Below are 11,122 nucleotides of genomic sequence, written 5' to 3'. Positions count from 1 at the left end.
TGGGATGCTATTTTAAATAAATTGATCCATGAAGACACATATGAGGAGATAAATTTAACAGACAACCTAAATAAAGAAGTACGCTATGTGAAGATATGGAAAAAAGTTTTCCAAGAAGGCATAGCAAATACTTTGTTTCTGAAGAGGAAATAAGCCATACAGGAAGGTATGGGGGAATGTGAGGGCTGATGTGTCAGAGTGAACCAGGGCAGAAACAAGTGGTAACAAGCCATAACATGAATTTGGAACTTTATTAGTGTATTGGGAGGCATTTGACGGACTTTATGCTGGGGAAGCGATATGATCTAACTTTATAAAGAATATTTTGAATGATGTTTAGAAAAAGTACTAAAGAAAGACAATAATAAACAATAGGAAACCGTATGGGATGCTTTTGAAGTTGTTCAAACTAGAGATGATAGTAACTGACTAGTGTAGTAGTGATGGAGGAAATAAGGAATGTTCAGATTTGGAACGTATTTTGAAGGTACAGTCTATAGGACTTACTGATAGCTTGGTTGTGGAGTGTGAGGGGAAAAGAAGAATGAGCAACTAGGTGAATTTAATTATCTTTTTGTACTGTGGTTTCACATATGCTTTCTCTTGTCAGTTGGACTACAAATTTTCCAAGAGGAGAGACTCTGCTCTTTTTCTCTCAAATCACCTTAGTTCAAGATATTCAGTAGGTACCTAATGAAAGTGTCAATCTATTATAGGAAGGTCATCTCTGAATTTTTCACTTTCGCCCTTATCATTCTTTCTTTGAAATGTCTCAGCTTCAATCATTTTTCTTCATCCCTGCTCTTAATACCTTGATCTACATTCAAAGTCTTCTAGAAGCTGGATTACCACAACTGTCCAGTCTCTTTCACTCTAGCCTATCCCCAATCTAATTCAAACTGCAGAGACTAACCATTTGAAAAATGTGCTTTCAGACATTCATTCAACAAGTACTTACTGGTCTGTCTACTTTGTATCCAGAACTCTTCTAAATGTCACAGATATAATATTAAAAACAGACAAAAAATAGCCTTTCCTCATGGAGCTTATATTTGAAATAACTAAAAATATAGAGTATTTTAGACAGTAATAAGTGCTATGAAGAAAAATGAGAGGAAAAGGGGGTTTGGGAGGTAGTAAGAGTGTTGAAAAGGTCATAATTTGAAATAGGGTTATAGTATAACCTCTTTACAGTTTTAAAATGAACTTTTAAACAAGTTACATAACATCTTCAAATTTTAAAATTTAACATTTAAAAATTTTTAAATGACAATTTTAAAGAGGTTATATTTGAACAGAGTTTTGAATCAAGTGAAGGAGTTAGTCATTCAAAGACAGGACAACAGTGCAGGGCACTGATGTGGTCATGAGTTTAATTTTATTTGAGAAATGGAGAAATGGCCAGTGTGATTGGAAAGTGAGTTAGAGGCAGGAGATGAGGCCAGAAAGATAGCAAAGGACAGATCATTTAGGACCTGGGGCTATGGTAAAAATTTTGCATTTTATAGTTAATGTGAATGGAAGCCATTGGATATTCTGGAGCTGGGCATGATCATGCTTCTCTGATGATTGACAGTAGAGGCCTGAGGAACCTGGGGCCTTTGGGAGCTTTTGATAAAATCAAAGTTCTTTGCCTACTTTAAAGGCTTTTTTTTTTATTATCAGCCTATCTCAGATTCCACTAGTCCTCAACATATGCCCTCTATTTCATCAAGCTGATTTCATTGTGGACCTCCTCACGTCATGCATATCTATATTTTTTCTTTTTTTTAACTTTTGCTTATTTCTTCCCCTTTAAGATAGTGTGTTTTGTCCTCTCTTCTCCACCATTCAAGACCATATAAAGTTTCAATTACAACATAGAATGCTTTCCCCAACTATCAGCTTCTCACTGATCTCTCCAGTCTTTAAATGATGTAGTTCACAACTGAGCACATGATCATGTACTTAATTTTATTGTTGTGAATGTTTAATGTGTGCTAATCTTTTCTTCTGAATGTTATAAGTTATATAATAGTAGAGGACCAACGAATTCTACATCTCATGGCATCCAGCCAATTTTGAGAGTGTTATCAAGTGAGTGTTAACTTATGTAACATGTGGCTTGAGGTTTTTTATGTAATGATATAATGGTAAGCACTCAAGAAACTTCTGGCATAATGGAGATTAAGGTTAGGTGAACAGAATCCATAATTTTAATTTCTTGCTTCAGTAGTCAGAGTAAACAGGTCACATAAAACAGTACACTTTCTCTTACTGGCAAATTCCAAAGGCTCAATGAACACCTTCATGACTTTAGTAACATTGAATACATAACTGTTAACTGATCACACAAGATTATATTTCCAAATGTGATCATTTGATTTTGGCAGCTTGCAACAATTCTGCTGAAAGTGAATCTCAAGTTGGTAGACCAGGCTGCACCTGCTTAAATGGCTGGTATATAACACTAAATACTATAGTCAAAGGGATTCTGAACATTCACAGCTATTCAGGAAGAGAGGTACAGAGAGGCCTGGTCTTGGACGCAGCTCAGATGTGCACGGAAGAGGCAGCCCCATTGCAGGCAGCTATCTCCCCTCCTCCCTCCCTACTCTTAGGTTCTGGGCCGAGTCCAGGGACTGTCCGGAGCTGATCTCGGGCTCCCATTGGCCGCTGTCTTTTGTGACGTCACGATCATGATGAGAATTGATGATCGGACACGCTGATTTCATTGTCTAAGGAGGCAGTGGAGACCCAGGAAAAATCTCGCTTTATCTGCCTGCCCCAACAGTTGCCTGATTTGGGATCCTCTGATCCCTCTTGTGACCGCACCACACCGGAGGTAAGCACTCAGACTGGGTGAGTGTGAAGGGCGAAGGAGGGCAAGCGAGGCACCTAGCTAATGCTTTGCCTGGTGTGTGTGTTGGGGGCGGGGGCGTAGGTTCAGAGGCCTAAGGAGGCTGCTTACAAACTGGTGCGGCTCTGGGGGAGCCAACTGCTTCTACTCTATCAGCACAAGCTGGCGGCAGCTTGAGCTTAGACATGAGCTGAGGATAGCGATACAGTGAGGATTGCCAGAGAGCGAAGGACCTTGCTACGAGAGGGGTCTACGTTTGGGTTGCGCTTCCAGCCCTGAAGTAGGAGGAAGTGGCGCTTCTGCCTCCGAAGAAAGGAGTGTGTGTGCGTGTGTGTGTTGGCGGGGGGTGGAGGGGAATGAATTCTACCACGTCTAGATTTCACTGGACAGTAGATTTCTCACAGCTATACTCAAACGCACTGAGGGTGCTGCGCCTGCGCATTAACAACTTGGAGGGGCTAGTTCTCGGCAAGGAGAATAGGCGTGGAGTACGCGCAGGCGCTTTCTCCTTTTCGCTGAAGGAGGTGGGGCTGAAATCTGTTTGGGCAGAATATGGAAAGGGTTGGGGGTTGGCCCTGTGTTGTTTCAAGTGCCCGCTGACGAGGAGAGATCTGCTAGTCACTTTGAATCTGGACCATTCAGCTTACCCAGACCTAAAATGGGCCTGATGACTTTAAGAAGGCAAATTCTTAATCTACATTTACCAAGTTTGGAATAATGCAAAGAACTTGGAGAGGCATTTGTGATTACTGACATGAGAAACCATTTGGAGGGGAAAAATACACTAATTATTTAATTGAATACAACTTTTAATCTTCAAGAAACTCTGCTTTGGGGTGCCACTCAGTGATTGTGAAACAAACTTTTTGGAGAGACTTAGAGTAAGACATTTTCCTTTCTTGTCTTTTCTTTGTTTTTGGAAAAGTTTCCTATAAAGCTTTTTTCTCTGTTTCAGGTTTAGTGTCAAATCCTCCTCCTTCCTTTGTGTCTCTGTTAGAACGACCAAAGGCAAATCCTATTTTGACAGACCCTGTCCAATTATCTTTATTGGAGGGGCTATATTATTCAGCAACTGTGAGAAATAACCTGTCTGCCTGTACCAGGTGGAGAAGTTATTTAGTATTGTTATTATGCTCCACTGTCTGATCAGAAGGCCTAGTTCATAGCGGAATCTGGATTTTTCTCCATTTCTCAGAGTTAAGGGTTTATCAAGACCTGGTAAATTTTCCTTCGAAAGCCCTCCTTTTATCCTACAATCTAAACTCTCATAACGATCCATCCAGTCAATCCAGGAGCCTCTTAGCCAGCCTTCACTTGTGCCCCAAATCCCTAATTCATCCTGACAAACTAATGGTCTATGAACACCTCTTTCAGGAAGTCATTTTTCTTCACCAAGATATTCTTGGCTTCTTATTTTCTATTGTCCCAAGCTCAATTCCAGTTAGATTGCAAAGGGCTTCATAATCTGGTTTCATTGTACCACCTTATTTTACTTTATTCTTTACTACACAACTTTCCTTAATGTCCCCTGAACAATCTACCTCCAGAACTTTGCTCCTTACTCCACTACCACACCTTTCACTTAAGATCTCATCTCTTCTGCCTATTCACATTTTACTCATTTTGGAAGCTTAACCCAAGTTATATCTCTACATAAGTGCCCTCCGAGTCTAACCTAACCCTTAATAAGCTCATCTTTTCTAGAACTCTTACATCAGTTCTTATGTCTATCACTTTCTTATACCCTGCTTTATATTTTTCTTATGTGCTTTTGTGTGTGTGTATATTTAGACTAAACTCCTCAAATGGATTTAAAACCTCTTTTTAAGGGTTAGGACCATGCCATCTATTTATTTATCCTCTTCCCTCAGCACCTGGATGACTATTTGAAATATCTGCAGACATATATGGTCTTTGTTTTTTCAGAAACAAAGTAATATTTTTACAGAGAGAACTGTATATACGTAAAAAATTATTCATCATTGGTCAGGCAAGGGACCCTCTAGTGACTGAATAAACATGAATATGAGTCAGAGAAAAGGCAATCTAGACATTTTTATATAGTGGGTGGCCTCCAAATATGTTCTGCCATAATAAACAAGACCAAAGGAACATTATCCCAAAAGTGGCTTTGTCTGTGATTTTTTCAATTTCAAAAAAAAAATATGATATTTTCCATTTTTTATATTTCTCTTTGATGACATTGCATCATGTATCTTCTCTTAAAATTTGTTAATTATTTACTCTTTTTATCCCAATATATCTTGCAATTGCTGCTTTACATTGACTGCCACTGGTAGTTTTCATTTGTATGTCTCTTGAATCAGAGCTAATCATTGTGATGATTGCCATAATTATTATTATATAACAGCATATTAGTTGTCACTTTCTTACACCTTGGACTTCAAACTGCATTGTTCCACATAGAACTGTTTTATTTGAAATAAACTGTGATCACGGTTTGATGTAGAAGTGTTTTATAGATTTTACTTTGCTGCTTCACTTTGAGGTACCATCCCAATATTACATTAGGTTTGTGTTTTAGGAATATGGATGAAAATTAGTCCAGAATGGTATTATAACCTCTAAATTTGAAAATCATTGTCATATATTATTGTAAATGAACTATGTGTGTTATTTACTATAAGTGAAAAATACTTTCTCTTTGATTTTTTTCTCTTATTACCTACATTATGTGAATTCCTCCAGAGTGTTTTAGCTTGTAGCCAGCTTGCATAGTAATTAATAAGAATTGCCTGGACATTTATATGTAGACCAATAGACAAAATTGTTCAATGGTAGGACACTCTAGATAGAATATAATGTTTAGCAATGTGCTGCTCATTTTAGAGAGCTTAAAGTATGAAAAAGTGTGGTGTTTGTGTATTTAAAGTTTATTTTACAATTATTATCTGAATTAGAGGATGGCATTGGACTTTCTCATTTAAGTTGCAAGTTTGAGCTGGAATGGATTCTTTAATGACAAGTAAATCGCCCCATTTTACATATGAGTAAACTGAAGCCCAGAGAAGTGAAGTAGCTTACCAGCATTAATAAATGCTAATATATATATATATATATATATATATATATATATATATATATATATATGGCATTTAGTGCCAAGAATTGGCTGACAACTTCATATATGTTATCACATTTAAACATCACAACATCCCTATGAGATAGTTTTCAGTATTCTCATTTTACAAATGAGAAAACAGAGGTTGAAAGTAGTTGACTTTCCCAAGACTTCACTGTTACAAAATGTCACAGGGTGTGAATATAGATAGGTCTATTTGACTTTTAATGATCAAACAATACTTAACCAGAGTAATATGCAATGAACTTTTTGGCAGAAATTTAGTGAGGATCTCAATGTCTAGAGTCTCAGCCCAGTGTGTGTGTGTGTGTGTGTGTGTGTGTGTGTGTGTGTGTTTTATATCATAATGTTTTCCAGGAACACTATACTATTTCTATGAAATCAGTGATTTCTAAGCTTGACCAAAGGATGTATACTTACACTTCTTTTCAGATATTTTATTAAAACACACTCTGTCAGTCTTGGTTGAAAAGATGGCATGAAATTGTATATAAAACATATTTTTAATATGTATTTAATTATGGTTTTAACATTGTATCGTACCCCCTGAGGGAATTATATTTTTGTGTAGTGTTAATCTCCAATGGGATAAGAGTATTTTAATTGTTAATTTTGACTTTGGAAGGGAGCCAGTTAACAAAACATAAAATAGGGTGTATCTTAATATGCTTCCATTGAGTACACTATATCTAGACACACTAATCTGGAAGTAAAAAGTTCAAAGTTTAAGGAGGTGTATTCTGCTTAAACGGGAGCTAGAGAGGTTAGTATATTTGCATATTGTCACTGACACTCTGAGACCTTTCTCGTCTGCATAAAATCTTGAGACAGTAAACTGAAACCTGTTTGTACAAGCAAATAGAATCATCCTTATGCTAACGAGTAGCAGCAGAATTGTCTGGATTAACCAGAGATCGAGGTACATGGCAAGTGAATAAACGAGATTACATTGTGTCAATTAAATGCTATACTTCACATTTGCAAAGAAATCTACATCAGCAGCCATCCTACTTTCTTGGTCTCCTATTTTTTTAGAACAAGATTTATGTCTGATTGGGTCGATCCTTAAAAATTTTAAATGTGTTGTCAGAATGGCAAAAGGTTTAGAAAACATTTCCTTAGCTTCACTTCTCTTGGAATTGAGGACAATTTATTTTAACGCTTTTAACATAGTCATGCAAACATGTGACTTATATGCCAAAGGTAGACACTTTTCTAATGTAGACAAGCATTTATGTGTGGTGCTTGCCCAAGGCCATACAAGAAGTAAGTGACAGAGGCAGGACTTTAAAGCAGGTATAATTGCAGAAGCTGTACTCTTAACTACTAGGTTGTAGGTTGTAGAGCTAGAGTGAGGTCCATCTTTATTTATTGTTTTAAAAAGTGTATGTGTGTATAATTTCCTCCTAACCTTTCTCTTTCTCAGTTTGTAATGCCTATGACATTTTTCTTTTTCTTTTAGTGGAGATGAAAACTCTTAATAGAAAGGCTGAAGTTGAGGAGAAAGGGATCATTGTGTTGACCTCCAATGGCTTCAGTGGCAGAAGCTAGGTAGACAGACCCAGACAGTATTCTTTCTTATTGTGTAGTACCAGGCGATGGTGAAAGCATTTCTTGATTGTGCTTTGTGGAAAATACACACATATATATAAAACTTATATATATATATATATATATATATATATATATATATAAATATATATATATATATAAGTTTTCTACTACACTAATATATCATTTTAATATATTTATTTATATATCATACATTCTTACTTGGTTAGCTTGGTCTACCTATTGTGTGCTTTGGGGATGAAATAGCTACCATTTAGGAAAGTAATTATATGAGACCTATTCTTCAAAGAGCTTTTACCCTTCATAGACCAAGCATATGTTGTGTTGAAATCTCTTCAACAGAGCCACAACATGAAGAGACCTGGGGCATTGTAAAATATGGAAGAAGAAATGTATTTTACACTAGCGAGAAGTATTATAATTAGTTATAGAATACTCAGCTTTGACTCATCCCCATTACTCTAAGACAACATGAAGATATTTTTGAATATTTATGTTAATTAATAAATCCATTAGTCAGCCATTTTATTTAAAACCTAAAGACTGTTTTATATCATCAACGAATGCTTAAAAAATGCTAAAGGTCAGTTGAGGTTTTTGTTTGTTTTTTTCTCAGCTAGTAGTACTTAATGTAGAGAGAATTTTTTTTAAGCTCAGCATCGATTGTGATGTGAAACCAATTTACTTTTCTGGTAGTGTTTGGTGCATCTATATTAAATCCTTGTTACTCAAAGTGTGTTCCACGGAGTAGTGCCATGATCACCAACTGGGAATCTCTTAGAAATTGCAGAATCTCTAGTCCCACCCAATATCTACTGAATCAGAATCTGCATTTTAATAAGATCTCCAGGTAATTCATATGCACATTAAAGTCTGAGAAGAATTGATGGGGAAATATACAACTTTATGTACAATTTAGATTTGAAAAGCTAGTAGTCATAGAAAAAAAAGTGAATTTCCTTTTGTCCATTTTCACATTTGTAAAGAAATATGTAACTGAAGTATTACCTGGGTAATATACATCAGTTTTATTCCATTCTGGAGTCAACATCTCATTGAAAGGATAGCTACACCTATGTGATGGGTAAAATTGTTGACTCTGAGTGAATCTGTTACCGGAAAGTTGACCAGGATCATGTCAAAGTCACAAGAAAAAAATCATGAATAAACAGTGAAGGCAATGAAGTAACAGCTCAAGTTTATTAGAAGCAAAGTACACTCTTAAAAGTGAAAGTACATTCTCAGATAGGAGATGAGGCAGGCTCAAGAAGGAGCTACACCATTTGTGTGTGTGTGTGGGGTGGGGGTTGGGGCTTTATTGATCTAACTAAGGGGTGGGATATTCATGATATGGAGTGGTCTCTTGATATAAATAAGGTGGTCTTCCTTGGAATCAAGGAAACACCCTTTTTCTTGCCATGTTTGGTTTTTACAGAACTGCCATGGCGTCAGACGCCTAATCAGTACAGTGTTAACTGCAATGTTAATTTCTTATAATAGCTGTACAATGAGGGAAGAATTATGCCGAGAGTGAATGGGGCCTGGTCTGCACATATGTCCTTGTGAGAAAGACCACCTGTGTCTCTGGGTCAGGATGTTGTGGACTTTGAGCCCCTCTACGGGCCTGCTAGGGCTCATGGAGACCACATCTGTGCCCTTATGGGTTTCTTTCTTTCCTGATCATATCTCCATTTTTCCTACCTTATTCTACTGAAAACACAGTTCCTACTTTTCATATACAGTCATTTTATTTTATCCTTTTTTATTTATAGTAGTTTTGTAAAAGTAATAGCTCTTTTATAAATCTGTTTTCTATAGCAGTCTATACATTTTTTTACAGTTGACATTCAATATTACTTTACTTTATATTAATTTCAAGTGTGCATCATAGTAGTTAGACATTTATATAACTTATGAAGTGAACCTGTCCAATTCGTCTAGTACCTACCTTGCACCATATATAGTTATTAAAATATAATTGACTATATCCCTTATGCTGTACTTTACATCTCCATGACTGTTTTGTAACTTCCAATTTATACTTCTTAATCCTTTCACCTTTTTCACTCACTCCGCTAACTTTCCTCCCATCTGGCAAACATCAGTTTGTTCTTTGTATCTATGAGTCTATTTTCGTTTTGTTTATTTATTTTAATCTTCAGATTCCACACATAAGTGAGATCATATAGTATTTGTGTTTGTCCGACTTATTTCACTCAGTATAATACCCTCTAGGTCCATCCACATTATCGTGAATAATAAGATTTCATTTTATTTTTATGGCTGAGTGATAGTCCATTGTATATATGTACCACTTCTTTATTCAATTGTCTGTTGATGCGAACTTAGGTTGCTTCCATATCTTGGCTATTGTAAATAATACTGCATTGAATATAAGGGTGTATATATATATATATATATATATATATATATATATATACACACACACACACACACACACACACACACACACACACACATATATAATCTTTTTGAATTATTGTTTTGGTTTTCTTCAGATAAATACCCAGAAGTGGGATTGCTGGATCACCTGGTAGTTCTATTTCTAATTTTTTTCAAGAAATCTCCATACTATTTTCCATAGCAGCTATACTAATTTGCAGTCCCACCAACAACGTATGAGGGTTCCATTTTCTCCACATCCTCGCCAACACTTGTTGTTCTTTGATTTACTGATGATTGCCATTCTGACAGGTGTCAAGTGATATCTCATTGTGGTTTTAATTTGCATTTATCTGATGGATAGTGACCTTGAGCATCTTTTCATATGTCTATTAGCCATCTATATTTCCTCTTTGGAGAAATATCTGTTTAAGTCTTACACCCATTTTTTAATTGGATTGTTTGTTTTCTTGTTGTTGAATTGAACAAGTTCTTTATATATTTTTGGATATTAACCTTTTTCAGATGTATCATTAGCGAATATCAAAAAGACAACAGTAGGTTATCTTTTTGTTTTGTTGAGGGTTTCCTTTGATGTACAAAAACATTTTACTTTGATGTATCCCATTTGTTTATATTTTCTTTTGTTTCCCTTGCCCGAGGAGATCTATCTGAAAATAAATTCCCGTTAGTAATATCAGAGAGTTTACTGCCTATATTTTCTTCTAGAAGTTTTATGGTTTTGTGTCTTACATTAAAATCTTTAATCCATTTTGAGTCTATTCTTGTATAAGGTATAAGAAAGAAGGTGGTCCAGTTTCTTTCTTATTTTTTTTTTTTTGGTATGAATCTGTCCAATTTTCCCAACATCACTTATTAAAGAGACTGTCTTTACCCCATTGTATATTCTTACCTCCTTTGTCATATTTTAAGTGAGTGTAAAGGTATGGATTTATTTCTGGGCCCTCTTTCTGTTCCATTGATCCATATATCTGTTTTTATGCCAGCACCGTGCTGTTTTGATTACTGTAGCCTTATAGTACATTTCGATATTAAGTAATGTGATACCTCCAACTTTTTTTTTCTTTCTCAAGATTGCCATGGCTATTCAGATATATATTTTTTATAATTCCATATAAATTTTAGGATTATTTGTTCTAGCTCTCTGAAAAATATCATTGGTATTTTGATAGGGATTGCAGTGA

General features: G+C 35.8%; 1 protein-coding gene across 3 annotated transcripts in view; it reads left to right on the top strand.

Moving 5' to 3' along the window:
* Positions 1–2,664: 2,664 nt before the first annotated feature.
* The window catches only part of HDX (highly divergent homeobox), a 171,636-nt gene continuing 163,178 nt past the window's right edge, over positions 2,665–11,122 (top strand). For 2 of the 3 annotated variants that reach the window (XM_016162732.2, XM_036226812.1), the window contains exon 1: positions 2,666–2,824. The gene's annotated coding sequence lies outside the window, so the exon portion shown is untranslated. Of the gene's footprint in view, positions 2,825–11,122 lie in introns of all 3 variants that reach the window. The other variant, XM_016162731.2, reaches the window with a different exon arrangement.

The sequence above is a fragment of the Rousettus aegyptiacus genome, unplaced genomic scaffold (assembly GCF_014176215.1).
Source record: "Rousettus aegyptiacus isolate mRouAeg1 unplaced genomic scaffold, mRouAeg1.p scaffold_m13_p_9, whole genome shotgun sequence".
Classification (NCBI taxonomy): Eukaryota; Metazoa; Chordata; class Mammalia; order Chiroptera; family Pteropodidae; genus Rousettus; species Rousettus aegyptiacus.
This window is presented reverse-complemented; position numbering and strand designations above follow the sequence as displayed.